At 36.7% G+C, this 17,912-nt stretch overlaps 1 pseudogene across 1 annotated transcript; it reads right to left on the bottom strand.

Moving 5' to 3' along the window:
- Nucleotides 1-229: 229 nt before the first annotated feature.
- On the bottom strand, nt 230-1,079 carry LOC311598365 (phosphatidylinositol 3,4,5-trisphosphate 3-phosphatase and dual-specificity protein phosphatase PTEN-like; annotated as a pseudogene). Its single transcript has one exon. The product of its transcript is annotated as a phosphatidylinositol 3,4,5-trisphosphate 3-phosphatase and dual-specificity protein phosphatase PTEN-like (transcript).
- Between the last annotated feature and the right edge of the window lie 16,833 nt (nt 1,080-17,912).

Genomic DNA, 17,912 nt, shown 5'->3' with positions numbered 1-17,912 from the left:
ATAAATATTAATGCTTAAGTTTAGAAAAATACATTTTGACATTGAAATACAGTACTCATAAGCTTTGTAATCAGTCTAATAAGCTTTATATCCTTCTATCTGGTTCCATTTAGCAACTTAAATTTAATTGAAAACATAATGCCAGAAATGTTAACATAAGGAAAATGTTATTTCCTATGATAACATCTATACAAAATAGTGCTGTATATTTTCTTTTTTTTAAAAAATGGGAAAGTGCCATCTTTCCTTATCCTAATTGAATTTTAAATGTCCTTTTGACACAAAAAGTTATATACATGACACAGCTACACAACCTTTTTTAACTGGACAACAAGTGTCAAAACCCTGTGGGTGTATAGGGTAGAACAAGATTGGTCAGGAGAAGAGAATTGTTCCTATAACTGCAATCTGACACAATGTCCTATTGCCATTAAAAAAAAAAGGTCCATTTCAGTTTATTCAAGTTTTTTTTTATCATAGTATTTTATCCCTCTTGATTAAAAAAAAATCAGACTTTTGTAATCTGTGAATGCTGATCTTCATCAAAAGGTTCGTTCTCTGGGTCAGAGTATCTGTAATGATCAGGTTCATTGTCACTCACATCTGGTGTCACAGAAGTTGAACTGCTAGCCTCTGGATTGGATGGCTCCTCTACTGTTTTTGTAAAGTATAATTTCACCTTAAAATTTGGAGAGAAGTATCGGTTGGCCTTTTCTTTGTTTGCTTTGTCGAGGTCACTTTTTGTGAGGGTGAGCACTAGGTACTCCTTGTCATTGTCTGCCTTCTCCACGCTGCAAATGCTATCCACTTCCATTTTCTACTTTTTCTGAGGTTTCCTCTGGTCCTGGTATGAAGAACGTTTTTACCCAAAAGTGAAACATTTTGTCCTTTTTGAGCATCTTGTTCTGTTTGTGGAAGAATTCTACTTTGATGTCACCACACACAGGCAGTGGCTAAGGGAACTCGAAGTACATGTACTTGTCCTCCCGGCGTGTGGGGCCTGAATTGGAGGAATATATCTTCACCTTTAGCTGGCAGACCACAAACTGAGGATTGCACGTCCCGCCATTTTCACACATTGACTACAGTTATTCTCTTACCTATGTCAAAGAAAACTATCTCAGTAACAGTTTAGTCAAAAATAGCAGTTGACTAGCCTTTCGTACTGTCATCTGATATGCCATTTTAACCACTCTAGGAAGGAAAACATCTGTCTTGTAAGAATGCGTACAAGGTACTGAAGAGCATGCAAATTGTAATGGCAGACTCTTAAAATTAACCAACTTATGAGAAATTAATATAGTTAATCATATTGCTTCAGCCAAATGGAAAAACAAAAACAAAACCTCTCTCTACTTCTGCCTATAAGATAGTATGGATGATTTTTAATGAACAAAAAACCAATGATGGCATTGTGTTAATTTTTCAAAAAATATTTTGTTCAAATTGTTGATGTTGGTAGCCTGCTATCCTTCCTCTGCATGCCACCAGGTCTCCCCCTCTAGTGGGTCAAATATGAGGCACCAGAGTACATGTGAAAGTTATACCCCACTCTCCACTCAGCTGTGGAGAATGTCCTGTCCACTGCCTAGATCTGGGTAAGGGTTTGAAGTTTACATATAAAGGGGGAGGAAGTCCCCCTCAGGCACAGTCATAGAGGAGGGGAGTAAGGGGAAAATGGGAGGGAGGGAGGAATGGGAGGATACAAGGGATGGGATAACCATTGAGATGTAACAAGAATAAATTAATTTTAAAAAAATCTTCCGTGATGAAAACAAAAAAAATGTTGATGTTTTAAAAAACAACAATGCTCAAGTCATTGATATAGTTTAGCAACAAATTTATAGCACTAAAACTATGAGAAATATTCTTAGGTGCCAAAGTGATATATTTGAATAAAAATAAGGTCAAATACTTTGCTTCAGTATAACTGTCATTAGGAAATTGATGGGTGTGTGACTTTTATTTAATCTTCCATAAGATTGTAAGCATGACAGTAACACATACTATAAACCAGAGCAGCTAAAATAACAGAAATGTATTCTTCACCTGGATCTAGACAAGAGTGAACGTCAGAAGGTCTCAAGGAAATGATTGATCCAGACACCAGGATCAGCTTTAGCAAGCAAGTTTTACGTAGCATTCATAAGAGATATTGTCTAAATTCTCCCCATTAACTTAAAGATATCCACACAATTTTACATTGGTAGTATCAAAATACTTGGTCTACATACTATTCAAATTAGTGCATCAATGAATTATCTATTCATTCTCAATGAAAAGCAGGCAATGAATGGAAAATAATAAGTATTTCTGAGAATGCAGAGCAGAGAGAGCTAGCTTGTATTGCTGGCACAAACTCTAAAAGGCTATTTTCCATGATCTAACATTGCATAGATAGATGATAGATACAAATGTAGAGATCCACATATATTATTCTGTGAGCTGACAATTCCACAACCTCTATATGCTCCAAAAGTGATATGAACTGTGAATCAGACAGTAGGATGTAATACACACAATGGAATGGATTAATTGTTTTTAAATTGTCTTGAGTACAACAGACTGATGACTGATATACTAAAGCATGTGGCATGCACATAAAGCTGAAAATGGCCAATCAACCTGGGGTTTAATGGGTTATAACTGTGGTTATTCACTGTAGGTATATTGACTAAAGGAAGCTCAGGAGTCTCTGAATTAGTTGTTTATCTCCCAGATCGTGTGCTGCTTACATCAGAGGCTTGGTAAATTCCAGCAAGATATTTAATATGTAGTTTTCAGGATTCATACTAAGTGTATTACTATGTGTGTGTGTGCAGGTTAATGTACATTCTCTGTGTGTGTTAATTTAGGGCAAAGCAAACGCCCCAGAAGTCATTTCTCAGATGACATCCATCACTTTTTTTTTTAAGTCAAGGTATCTCCGTCGACTGGACTGGAACTCTGCAAGTAATTTATGCTGGGTACCCAATAATATCCAAGGACCTCCTTACACATATCTACTCAACCCTGGGATAACAAATGTGTATTGCCATGACGTGTTTTATTTATACGGGCTTTAGGAATTGAGAGAAACCCTTTGTTAACAGCTATTCTCTAGCCCCTAAAATACAAGTTGGTGAACATATGTTATGCACCTTTGAGTTAAATAGTAAGATATGATATTTAAGAAGTCAAATCTGATCATTTAAGAACTATTTGGAGGAAATATATTCATCACATTTAGAAAGTAAAATGTTTTTTTATTTATTTTGAATGATGATAGTGATATCACTTATCACTAACAAACATTAGTAATAATATATAATATTCTTTCTGTGCCTTCTGTATTTGATTTTCAAAGACCCTAAGATATTTAGCATTGCAAATCTTTTAACATGAAAATTATATTTAAAAGCTGTGAATAGTGGCACGTACCTTTAATGCCTGCACTCAGGAAGGCAGAGCCCTGTGGATCGCTGTTAGTTCAAGGCCAGCTTGGTCTAAAATGCAAGTCCAGGAAAGCCAAGTGTACACAAAGAAACCCTGTCCCACAAAACAAAAAACAAAAAACAAAAAAAAGGAAGAAAAAAGAAAGAAAAAACTATATTTGCTTTAGTATTTTTGAATATTGAATTTCTAGATATGGCTTTTGAATTTTTAAATTATATCTTCCATTTCATTTGGCACATTGGTGACTTAAATGTGATGTGGATGTTCCAGACTGCTCCAGTTGTCCAGTTGTTATTTTGCTGTTTCTAGGATACCTGCTGTGACTCTGCTCTGCATTAAAGTATTTCTGGATATATTGCACATATGAAGTCTACAATGTGGCTTTGCTGCTAGCCGTAAAGATTTCACTGATCCTCTAGTCATCATACATCCTCCTTCAGTGTCATACTAGGTTAACTCCCTCCAAACAAAAAGCAACAAAAGAAATGGGCATCACTCTTGGTGACATCAACCTCTTTCTTGTGTTTCTCACTGCATCATTTCACAAGGCGGTCATGTCGAAGAGTCACTGTGGCAAGTGACTTACTCTTTCACATGAAGGAGTTGGTCACACCCACACTTTATAGTAGAAATTCCAAATAAAACCATGCTTCAGGCAACAACTTCCCTGTAATTTCCTGAAAGCTGTGTGAGAGGCACCAAGCTGAGCATCAAAGGTAGAGCCGCCAGACATTGCCGGAAGCAGGAAAAGCAGTGATGACGGACAGCAGAGAAAATTCTGTGTTCTTCTCCCATTTATGCAAAAATGATTCAACATTTTAAAGGGAAAATGAGGGAGGGGATTTCAGGCAAGCTGGGATCAAATAGAGACAGAGAGGTGGAAACTCACAAAGAATTGGTCAGTGTAATTGTGATGGGGCCATCTGTGTCTGCTGGAAACCTGGCAGTAAAAGAATACAGGATTCCATTCTGCCACAAAGGATACAAGTTAGAGGCACTGCCTTGCCTATGATCACACTTCAAACATAAAATGTTTATGTTCTTTACAGAAATATTCTGAATTATAGAAGATACAAGTCTGGCTCGAAGAGACAAAAGGACAATTCATGGATCTAAGTTCTTTTAGTTAGTGTTCTAAGAAAAAAGGATCAGGACCAGGCTCTCAAGTGGTGGCATTACTGATCCTTCTGGATGCAGAATTTTACTGCTTCAGAAATGGATCATGCATTATTTTAATGAACTCTGTAATGCTACTTAAAGACATCCAAGAGTCTGGCCATGTCAGTGCCAGTGACATGGTGAAACTTCATAAGTAACACTTGTATACTTTACCTCATCTTACAGAAATTGTGAGACATTGATCACAAAGCACTATTTAATTAGTTATATAGTAATATTTTGTATGGAATTATACAGTAAAAAAAACAGGTGCAAATATACAAAATGAAAGAACGGTTTTATAAAAGGAAAAGGTTATCTCAAGGAACATTTTGCAAAAACACAAATTTCACAGAGGACACTATGTTTTTACATGGAAAAAAAGTTGCTAGTGATGTTTCAAGAAACTTATAAAATATTTTATAAAGTTAGTAGAATAATGGAATTGTGTTACACAGTCTTAAAAATGTTATATGAAAAAGTGAACAGGGGTAAACCCAATTCACAAACTTAAACATGAAGTATTTTATTAGACAGGGTTTCCTAGTGGGAAAGAAAGTGGCATAGTGTGTAGTGTGGGGCGTGAGTGCGCACATGTCTATGTGTGAGAGTGCACATGTGTGAGTGTGTATGCATACGTGGTATGTGTGTGTGTGTGTGTGTGTGTGTGTGTGTGTGTGTGTGTGTGTGCATGTGCCTGCCTGCTAAAAGAGGCTGAGTGGTCTATAATGATCAGTTGCATGTTATAGATGCTTAGTTCATAAACTGCTGCATCAGCTCATTCTGATACCTAACGTACGTCATGCCCTGAATATTTTCTAGTGTTGAGTATATGTTATAAGGTCAGGTAAATAGAATTTTGTCATCAGTGAATGATAGCAGTCTCAAGATTGTTGCTTTATAGTAACGCTTAAATGTACACCTATGGATAATTCTAAATCCAAACAAATCGATGAGACCAAGCATCACAAGCCTGATATAAGGGCTATTCCTAAGGACTAGCTGTAGCGTAAGACTCTCCCTTAGTACAGAAGGCTGGAAAGAGCGGCCCAGATTCAATGGAGGTCTGACGATGAGGCAACATCACCTTCCTGCATTTGCTATTTCATGCTGAGTGAATGTAAATAATCTCCACTAAAATATTTACTAACTTCTTCCTTTGGAATCATCCTCAAATTGGTTTGGCAGTACCTTCAAGAACCTGGCTTCCCCAAAGGTGGAATACTGACACTCTACTACCAGCATATCTGCTGTAGAAAATGAGAGGTGTGTATTTGTTTAAGGAAAATAAAATGTTACTCAGATTATTCCTTTATATACTAATGTATGAGAGGATGAGCATTACTATAATAAGTGGGAAGCATAGAGAGGCACACTTGACATTTTAAAAATCCTCAGCTTTATCAAACTACATAAAATGCCAAAATTAAGAGTTGCATCTAAGTGAATATCAAATATAAGTCTCTGCCAGAAAAACATGGTACAGCAACGATGCCAAAGACCAAACCGCACAATGCTTTGAAGCATTGTGTCCTTTACCCTGTTGTTATGGTTCATAGCTTCTGATGGGAAATAAGGTCATTGCACTAGTTCATTATGAGATTCCTTTTATGACCATATCACCTATGATATCACTACCCAAGAATATTTTTTAGAAGAAGAAAAAGTATTCTGAGAGCTGTGAGGAAGCATCAACACCATTCATTTAGAGAGACAAAAGTAGTACAGAGCAGAACACAAGAGAGTTCTCGAGTCTTTGAATCACACATTCTAAAACAGCTGTGCAGCAGCAAACACATCTGGAAAAATGCCCAGAAAGGAATGATGCTGCAGAAGGCGTAGCCGGGAGTGCGCAAGGTGACATGAATCACTGGCAAGATTCTCTAAGCTCTTACAATCTACTCTGGATTCTGAACATAGATAAGTCTGTACTAGAACAGGTGTTGGCCAGTACTTCATTCTCTTCCTCCAGTTATTTTTTTCAACTTGGAACAGAAAGGTATAACAGCAGCCATATGTCTACCTTTTGATATTTTCAAATCCAAACAAACAAACAAAAAAGGCTTCTGTTGGTGATCTGTCTCTACTTCCCAAGGAGTTAACAAATGGATTTGCACTCTGGGATACTTAAGGACCATTCAGTGCTAGACTTAATACTATTAATTTGCTTTGGGGTTTTAAGCAGAATTTAAAATAATAAGTTTTTGACAATATAGATAATTACCAGGAAATTTTAGAAAAAAGGTCATGGATGATGGAGGCAAGGGGACCCCTAGGGTTAAGAGCTGTTAAAGTGGCTTTAGTTTTCCGGGCTCCTGGTAGTCCAGGATTATGTTTCTCATATAGATATTCAGTGTTAATACATTGTCATTTGAGTTTTTAGGATTCCCATATATTTAGGAAGATTATAAAATATGGTGAAAATAAGGAATTAAAGGGAAGAAAGTTAAACAGAAAATTACCTATAAATAGGCCATATTAGAAATGTCATTTCAAATGTATCATACAGTACATATTTCCAGATATACATTTTTAAATAGGTCATATGACATTCACACAAAGTGTTTACTAGAAAGTATATATGTGTATTTATATATACATATATAGGCAAAATAATGGTGCATAATGTTTTGCTTTTTCAGTTAAGTTTTTTTATATTTATAGAGATGACATGTGAAAACAAATGAAATTACTTGATGAAATGATATTTAATACAATATATTAAGGGTTTTATGGCAATAAAATTTCATATCTCTGTATGCATAAGTATATATTTACTGTTATTTGTTAAATAATTAATTATCACTAGATAATAAATACTAAATGCCATATTTTTATAATTCATAGAAGGGGATTTTTATCTTGAAACATTTACATAGGAGCCTAGTACTCTCTAATGATGGTATACCTACTATTCAAACTATTTATGCTTTACCTAATGAAAATATGTGCAATGACTAGGGCTATAAGTTAATGTAAAATATTTGTCCTACAAGTACAAATTCCTGGCTTTAAAGTGAAATATCAAATGGAAGAGGGGAAAAAAATAAAAATAAACAAAAATAAGAAAAGAAAACCAAAACATCAGAAAAGGTAGGTCTGTCTTAGAAATGTCCACGATTATATAGGTTTGCCGTGAGAAGATTAATCTTCAGAAAGCATACCTAAGTAATATGAAGTGACTAGTTAAGTATAACATGCAGGGTAAGTGTTTAGTGCTTTTATACAAATAGCATTGTTTAAAACACAGATGTTATAACTTGCAAGATGCAGACTTGGAAAGGAGAAATATTTAAACAAGAAAAGGCTCCTTATAAATATGGGTATTCATCCAGAGTTAATAGTGTGAAGTTCAATATTCGTTTGAGTCTATAGCTTGATATGGTTATAAAATAATTTGTCACATTATAATCACATCTAATACATTTTACTAATTATTTCTTTATGGCTTAATAGGGATTTTCCCCTCAAAGCATCCAACTTAGACAATGTTAATGAGATCAGACTTAATTTCGAACAGACTCAGTGAAATGAAAAATTAGGCTAGCTTGACTTAACACAACTAGCGAAAAGGCCAATATCAGTTCTTTTTCTGAATTCTCTACCTATATTCTGTCATCATAAAACATGATGCACTTTAGAGTTTGTTTCCACATTCAGTCATTTGTTCTAGCTGGTTTCTTATTGACGTGAAAAAAACAATGTGATGAATAGGAGTGTGGAGAGGAAAGGGTTTATCTGGCTCTCACATCTGAACCAGTACATCATTGTGAGACTTCAGCAAAGGATAGGAACAGCAGCAGAGGCAGGAATCATGGAGGAAAGCTGCTCTTTATTTGCTCCTCAGGGCTTTCTCAGTTTGCTTTTGCTACCCCCGATGGATACCTTCCCAGGGATGACACACCCACAGTGATTTGGACCTTTCCCATATAAGTCATTAATCGAGAAATTGCTTCATCGACTTGCCTAGAAGTATATTTGAGATAGGCGATTGTTCACTTCTCTCCTCCAAGATGAATTGAAATATCAAAAAAAAAAATGAGCAATTTTTATAGCTTTGTATTCTTAATTCTCACATTTACCGCACCCACATGCTTAATGGAGTTATTTTACCTCTTTGAGATTCTTTGTTTTATACAAAGAGAATAATAATATCACTGGCTTAAACTTGAGATCATTTAAAGAAGTCCTTTGTAATGATAAAGGCATTCGTTCCACGGCATACATACTCAGTACTTAGGTAATGATATTATGCTTCAGCACTATAGCTGAATTAATCTTCTTTGTTTTCTATTGTCATTTGCCAATGCTTTTTTGACCCATGTCTTGCATTATTGAAAGCCTAGAGATAGGGTTTCATACAGCTTAAGTAAATTTTCAATGTACTCCAGGCAAGTAATGAATTCCTGAAGCCGTTGCCTCTGCCTCCCAACTGCTAGGACTATGTACCGACATGCCAGTCCCTATGTCCATTTTTAATCCCCAGTTGTGGCACATAGTTTCTTCATATATTTGTAGGAATTCAGTTTATCTGTAGTCAGTCCTCGCCTTTTAAAAATCTGTGCATTAAAATGCCAAAATAAATCTTAGTTTTATTGTCAATCATGCTTTAAAAATATTTTTTCTTAAGTAAACTTTCTGTGACTCAAATTTCCAGGTCTATTCTTTAATGTTCCTTTTCCTTATGTCTGAATAAATCAGAAGATTTTCAGATATTAAGGAAGCAAACGTATAGCTTGCATAAACTTTAAACTATCCTTAGTCTAAAGGGATGATTGCAGTGGTGAACAGGGAGAAAATTATGGGATGATGAACATTTTCATTAGGCATTTCCTTTTTCTCTTTCTTCTGTTTGCATTCAGTCTATAGGTTATGTAACAGCCCAAAGTGAAGTGGGGATTTCTAGAAAAGTAAACGAAAAAGAAAGAGAGGGGGAGGAGGTGAGAGATTGAGAGAGAGAGAGAGAGAGAGAGAGAGAGAGAGAGAGAGGAGAGAGAAGGAAAGAAAAGAAGGAAGGAAGGAAGGAAGGGGTATTTTGAATAAAATAAGATACTGGAGACAACATTTTGTTCTGTGTCCTAGCAGTATTCTCATAATTACTACAGGGCTCCAAAGGGCTTTCACTGTAGTCTTATACGATGCAAGTGCGTCAACTTCTGTTCGATTACCTTCTTACATACTCCCTATTGTTTTTAAGTTCATATGATTTGACAAGGCAATTAGTTCACTTATGCCAGATTCCTGGGTAATTCATACCATGCTATGCCCCATGGGTCCACTTGAATCTTGAGAAAATTGACAGAACCTGGAGGTATAGGCTGCTCTTGCTTCAGTCTGCTAATACAGGTGATCACAACAAACCCACGATGCATAGTCTGCTTCACTGACCTTTCTCTAATTCTTACAGCAGAATATGAATTGGGTACAGACCACGATTTCCTGTTATTCTTCCAAATTTCTGAGTCAACACTTGGTCAGAAGTAGAGAGAAAGAAGCACTCATCTATCAATATATGTGTTTGTTAAAAGCAAAAATTAGGCCAAAAGTATTAACATTCACCCACCTACTACATTTGGATCTGGAAATTAAACTAAAGGCCATAATCTTATTTTTTATATTTATCCCATTATTTCTGTGCATGAATATTTTGTGTGCATATATGTATGTGCACCGTGCCCATACCTGGTATTAGAGGAGGTCAGAAGGGAATATCAGACCTCTAGGATTGGATCCCCTTGGACGAGAATTACAAAGAACTGAGAACTATCATAGAGTGCTTGGAATTGGACCCTGGTCCTCTGTAAAAGCAATAAGGGATTGTAACCACTAAGCCATGTCTTGAGCTGCAGGCCTGTGTTGTAGGGACTGAGTTTTAGGTGGACACACTTATGAGGTGATAGAAGGATAGAGGGTTAAGTATTAGAGAAGGATTCATATTAAAGGTTGATTTTACCCTACACTTATGGGCACAATTGGATTCTGATGTCTTCCTCATCTGTTTCATTTCTGCCCATCTAGTCAGAGGAACAAGACCAGCAAAAGCAACTGACCATGGAATGAAACTCTGACTCTGCAAGACAAAATAATCTTTTAAAGTTCATAATAGAAGTCATCACACTTATTTTTTGTAATGACAGAAGCAAACCAACTAACAGCTTTTCCAAATGCATGAATACTATGTTATCTTCTTTTTAATAGTATTCTTACATTATTTTATATACAGACAATTAGGATGATAGGCTTATTGTTCTTAATCTTTTAGTTTAGACTTTGACCAAAGAAAACTGTAATATAATACTGACTAGGTTACTGTTCTATTGATCTGAAGAGACATCATGACCAACGCAAATTTTATCAAAGAAAACCTTTAATTGGGACCTTGTTTACCTTTTAGAGGATTGACCCGATATCTTCTAGAAGGGAGAAAACAGAAATGCTGCTAAGGGAATTCTATTGTGATCTGCAGGCAGTAGACATACACACACATACACACACACACACACACACAGAGAGAGAGAGAGAGAGAGAGAGAGAGAGAGAGAGAGAGAGAGAGAGAGAGACAGACAGACAGACAGACAGACAGACAGACAGACAGACAGACAGACAGACACTGGGTCTGGCATGAGGTTTTGAAACCTCAAAGCTTACTTTCAAAGTTAAAACTTCTTCAACAATGCCACACCTCTTAATTCTTCCCTAAAAAATCCACCAACTAGGCACTAGACATTAAAAAATATGGACTTAGTGGAGTCATTCATATTCCAATTGAAATTATTTTGCTCACTATAATTATAGGTTAATGTTTTCTAAATTTAGTCTAAATACTAATCATGGTTTTCATGCCTTTAACATATGAAGAAAGAACATTTATTATTTTGATATGTTGAATTAATACTTTTTCATTTACCACTTAGAAACTAATGTATAATTATTCAAGGCAAGTCAATGACACCAAAAACTATTCAATTATGACCTCAACAAACTTGGTAAATGTAACAAGCTTAGTTCTGAATTTCATTCCATTTTTAAATAATGTGCTATTTGAATGTTTAAATCTCTAAGATTTTTTGTTATGCTGTTTATCAAAAATAATAAAAGTGCACAAGTTGTAATGATTATCATATTCATGTTAATAATTTCTATCAGGAGGTAGCATATTACTCATACATAGAAACATTATCTAGGTTTGTACTCTTGAGTATTCAATTGGGTGTCCACCTTTTACAGAAGTTTCCATTGTCTCTAGTACAGTAAAAGGCTATATTTTCTTAAACTCAGGGAACTAGGTTTTCTAGCCCCTTCTCTGAATAGAGTAATGGCAGACTTAAGCACTTGGAAATTTAGAAAGAGATTTGGAATGTATTTAGAAACGCCGTTGCAAAGACAGAATGTTGTGTATTATGTAGGATGGACATTCTCACTTTCCTCCTGTTCCTGTTGCAGGACATCTCACATCTCTTGCAGTTCAACTTTGAATTCCATGTGCTTCTCTTCAACCTCTGGTTTTGCCCTATTTCTTTAAATACCTAAAGACATTTTATGAGGAATGCAATCAAGAGCATTGAACATTTCCTCTAATTATCATCTTATTTTTATCCATCTTCATTTTCTTGTGAGAGAAAAACATGAGTTAGCAGAACACTGAGATTCAGCTGACTTGTCCATGTTTGCTTCATTATAGATTCTCAGTTTACTGCTTTGTTTTCTTTTTGGATATTTTAATGATGCTTTTTTTCCAAAGTTCATAAATTTCTCCTTTTTTTCTATTTTACATTGCTATAACTTTTGGGGAATTTGTTTTCTTCTCTAAGTACAGAATACTTGGATATTAAGCAAATGCTTGAAAATAATTCCCAATTAATTGTGGTTTTTTCTTTTACAAACATTTTTATTCTACAGCATTCTTTATCTCAATATGATTTTCTTCTATCAGTGACTTACACAGGAAGCTTTTGCTGTATTTTCTTCTAACTTTCACAGCCAATTACTTGCAAATGGAAGAGAAAATCTTGACAAGATTTTTATTTGCATTTTTCTTTCTGTAATACCAATGCCTTGATTTGAAACTCATTATTTTTCCCCTGAACTGTTGGGTTTTCTTCCTTACCAGTTTTCTTGTCTTCAGTGTCTTCTCATTTGGTGTCAATGAATTATATATTTTGCCACCAGAATAATTATTTTAAGACAGATTCCCTAAACTTTTTATTTCTCTGTATTACTCAAAGATTATCTTTTATTTGAGAATGCATGTGTGAGAACTCACTTATGCCTTTGCTGTCATGATTGTGCTGAGCAAAGTTTATAACTGGAAATAAAAAATCTTTTAGTCATATTATCAGAATAAAAATATAATTCCTTCACTTACTCCTAGATATTGCAAGCCCCATATTTCCCTCTGTTTGTGTCCCTTTTTACCATTCTCTTTTTACCATGCAACCCATGTCCTTTTTCTATACTAACACTATCTTACCTCCACTTACATTACATCTTAATGCCCTGTGCTCTCTATATCCTATACATCATATTTTGTTTAATTTCATTTACCAAAATCATTGCAATAGACATAAAACAGTGAAATAGTTGGGTGGATATATATTTAGATTGATAGATAAATAGGTAGATAAATGATAGATAGCTAGATAACATCTAGATATATATGGAGATTATATGTAGAGAGATAGATAGATGAACAGATAGATGATAGATAGATAAGATAGAGGCATAATACACAGATGGTCAAGTAAATAAGGTCAAATTTCTGATAGTCTTTTGATTCTACATGGATATTATTTTCTTGTTGACATTGTGTAGAATGACGTGAATGTTGATATACTATCAGAATTAAGATTGTAAAAACACACTTTATGTTATATATAGGATTCATAGAGGAGGTTAGTCATGAGATTAGAACCATAGGAATGAGATATGCACTCTTATTAAACCAGGGTTGTTCACTAAAGGCACCTCTAACAATGAATAGATGCCACTTTTTTTCTCAGGATCATGAGATGACTGAATTTTACAGTCAAATAACAAATGGAATTTTCTCCCTTTTTATTTAAAAAAAAAAAAAGTTTCATCATCTCTCTAAATGCAACTATTACAATGCCATGTTATCCCCAAAGAAACATTGTTCTTTCTAACAACTGTTATTTAGCTTGACATTTTAACCAGTATATTTTTATGATGATTTTATAATAGACTCAGAAAACCAACACATTGATTGTCCCATAAGACAAATAAATATTTATATCAATTAACAAAATCTCTTTTTAATGAAATTGCCCTTTAAGCAAAATAAAAGCAATATTATGAAAAGAAATAAAAACATAACCCTCAAAGGACACTTATAGATTAATACTAAAATTTCTTTGATGTTTCATTCTGACCCAGGTATATTTTCTCTTTCTTTCTTTCTTTCTTTCTTTCTTTCTTTCTTTCTTTCTTTTCTTATTTCTTTCTTCCTTCCTTTCTTTTTTGAAAGTGAAAAATTCTAATTATGTTTTAAATAGTTTAAGGTAATTTTTATTTAATTTTTTTATTTTATTATGTTTCTCTTTTAACATATACATTTATATTATTACACGTGAGTAAAATAAACTACATACAGCAGTAAAGAACCATGAGACAATCATGAGTTATATAAATGTTACATTCATAGTGATTTGGCTATTTGTATTTGTGAAACTTGAATTAAACGTCTTTCCTATCTTGTTGGGTATAAATTTCTGAATGAAATCAGTATCTATCATATCTTATCTCAATAAACTTAAATCATCTATCTTGATCGAAAATGATCTTATGCCCTAACCAAATAAACTTGATAATAAGACTAAAAGATGTGGTCTTCTACCTACCTCAGAAACTTGAGAAGGAATACAATTTAGGTGCCTGAGTGACTTGTAGTGCAGGTTAGCAGCTTCCGAAATGAAGAAATGACTGAGACAGTTTACTGCCCGAACAGTCACCAAACACTGTTTATAACTTTGGAGCATCATCTTCTGCCTTCTAGTATAAAATCTCTTCTAGACTTATTCACAAGGCAGGAACTATTGAGGACTTGCTTAACCTGTTGTGGGCAGAGTTTGGCTGTCAATTCTGCTTGCATCTAAGCTTGCCCATTTTCAGACAGAATTCTGTCTATGCCAGAAATGAGGACATTTTGCCCAGTGGCTTGCTTGCCACTTCTGAACCTCCATAATGAGGTTTTTGATGCTCAACATCTTCTTTGAGGTCACCTGGATGTTCCCAGGAGTCAACTTGTCTTGTTGTCAAAGAATCTTTAGAATAATAAAAACATCATTAAATGCCATACGCTGTAGGTCTCTGAAGATTTGGAAGACCTTATTTAACTTACATATCTATAGAATCAAATGTATCTGTTAGATCTAGGATATATATTCTTGTGATAAAATTAGACTTGTGTTTGGCACGACCCTGATTTGCATAAATATCCAAATTTCTATACCAATGAATTAGAAACAACCTTTGTGAGTAACAATAAGGCCTTGAGTTAAGGAGTAGTTTCAATCATCTACCTTTTGTTCTATCCTCCCTCTATATTTCTATATCCTTCTTTCTTTCTTTTCATTTCCTATTTCATTATCTATGAAAGAAAGATCAAGGAAAACAGAGACATCCCTGAATCCAACCTAGTTTTCTCTCTGCATAAGACCAATAATAACTTATAATGATTTCCCACTGAAAATAAGCATCTGTAGAACAAGAGAGGAAACAGAAACCTACCCAAGCCTCTTTAGAGGAAATAGGATGTCATTCTCTTAAGGTTTCTTCATGCTAATTTGGGACAAATAATACCTTAGGAGGGGCCAAAGATTTGGGCCAAATTGCTAAGTAAGCCTGGGATACCATTTCTGGCCCAGTTTCTAAATGTTGAGAGATTCTAGGCTTAATAGGAGTCCTGTGGGGGACAATCTGAAATGCTGGACCAGAGGCTTTCTACAACACTGTCTGAGAGGCTGTGCAGTTCTGGTGGGTATCAGCAACTGAAGTACCTGGGCTGGAACAAAGAGGATGCACAATGTCAAAGTGCAGCATCCTGAGAGGAACTATTTATTGTCAGGTCTGATCTGGCATCAGTGTCCAGTTCCTTTGTTCTGAAAACCTAATTTCTCACAAGCATTACACAGTTCTAACATTATAAGTGTATGAGACATGCAAAATGTACAGAGAAATTAAGACTGGGAGGAGATCCAAGAATGCGGCAAGCAGTGTGGACCGTGTCTGAAAGCTCCAGTGAACAATTTAGGGAATTGCAGATTTCTGAGCCAGGAACACCAAGGTCCCCACACCACGGCAGCAGAAGTGCTCCATGGATCAGAGGGACCAGGGTGCGGAGGACCGGCCTGCCCCTGCACATGGGAGGAGCGCGGACTTTCTCGGATCAGAGCGGCGGCGGTGGAGACAGCAGTGCCATCAGCGGCTCCAGCAGCGCCAGCGACTCCAGCAGCGCCAGCGGAGTTGGCTGAGGTTTGCAGCTCAGAGCCTTACAGTGGAGGCGATTAGTGTGGTGGACGGTGGGAGTTGCTGCGGGAGAGGGGACTCTGGACAGGATTTAGGTCGCGTGGTGCCTTGAGACCCAGGCTGGACTCAGCGGACAGTTCGGCCCGGAGTCCTGGGTTTGCTCAGTGAGCTGTGCTGTGGAGAGGCTGGCTCGGCTCGGTGGGCAATTCTGCCCGAGGCACAGCTCCCCTGCTGTGACGCAGGCTAGGCGGAGTGCCCGCTTCTACCCTGGGCTCCGGCTCAGCACAGACGCAGTTTTCCTGCTGTGATGCGAGCAGGGCGGAGAGCTCAGTTATACTCTGGGTGCTTGCCCAGTGCAGATGCAGTTTTCCTGCTGTGACACGAGCAGGGCGGAGTGCTCGCTTCTACCCTGGGTGCTTTCTCAGCGTGGTCTCAGTTTCCCTGCTGTGACGCAAGCCTGGCAAAGTGCTCACTTCTACCCTAGGTGCTTGCTCAGTGCTGCCGTAGTTTTCCTGCTGTGACGCGGGCTGGGCGGAGCGCTCAGTTATACCCTGGGTGCTTGCTCAGTGCAGCCTTGGTTTTCCTGCTGTGACACAAGCTGGGCAGAGCGCTCACTTCCACCAGGTGCTTGCTCAGTGCAGTTGCAGTTCTCCTGCTGTGGCAGACGGTTCAGGCCCTGAGAAACTAGCTGAGCTTGACGCGTGGCTCGGGCCCAGTATCCCTGGCTGGACTTGGCAGGGGACCCAAAAGGTTGTGGATACCTTGGCCTGACCCAACGATCATTCAGAGACCCAGAAAGATTGCAGGACCCACAGCAAAGGGGAGCTGAGGATCACTGGCGGTGAGAGCCCAAAACTACAGGGATAACCTCCTGCCATCCACACCAGTGAAGTATCAGGGCTTCCAGCCTACGGAAATCGTGAGAAAACAAGTGAATCTATCACCAGACTACCTCCACTCAACTCTGGAAGTTACCCAACAAAAACAGAGACGGCAAGATGTCTAAGGGACAGCGTAAAAGCATTCGCAAAAAAACCCAAAACAACATGACGTCTCCAGTTCCCAGCTATCCCAAAGAAAACAACCCAGAGAACTCACATACAATGGAAACACAAGAAAATGACCTGAGAATGGTATCGGAGGAAACAAATAAAATTTGAAATCAGATGCAGGAAGAAGCAGCGAAGCAGGTGCGAGACATAAAAGAAGCACATAGAGTGGAACTGGAAAATTTTCAGGAAAATATAAACAACCAGATGAAAGAAATTAAAAAATCTGTTCAAGATATGAAAATGAAAATGGATTCAATGATAAACACACAGACAGAAGAAAAACGAGAATGTGAGGCCTCAGAGAAGAAGGCGAATGACACAGTGCTGAGCTTTTCTAACAGAATCCAAGAGATGGAAGAACGAATCTCAAGTCTAGAAGATACAATAACAGATCTTGAAGCAACCTATAAAGAAAATGCCAAATCTGGAAAACTCCTGACACAAAACATCCAAGAAATTAAGGACACCATGAAAAGAAGAAATCTGAGGATAATAGGCATTGAAGAAAGAGAAGATATCAGACTCCAAGGCCCAGAAACTCTTCTCAGCAAAATCATAGAAGAAAATTTCCCCAATCTAAAGAAAGAGATGCCTATAAACATACAAGAGGCATACAGAACACCAAATAGAATTGACCAGAAAAGAAAAACTGCCCGTCACATAATAATCAAAACACAAAACATACAGAACAAAGAAAAAATATTAAAAGCTGCAAGGGAAAAGGGCCAAATAACATTTAATGGCAAACCTATCAGAATTAAACCCGACTTGTCAGCAGAGACC

This window comes from Acomys minous, assembly GCF_964271855.1.
Source record: "Acomys minous genome assembly, chromosome: 5".
NCBI lineage: Eukaryota > Metazoa > Chordata > Mammalia > Rodentia > Muridae > Acomys > Acomys minous.
Note: the sequence above shows the minus strand (reverse complement) of the source record. Positions and strands in the feature narration are given on the sequence as shown.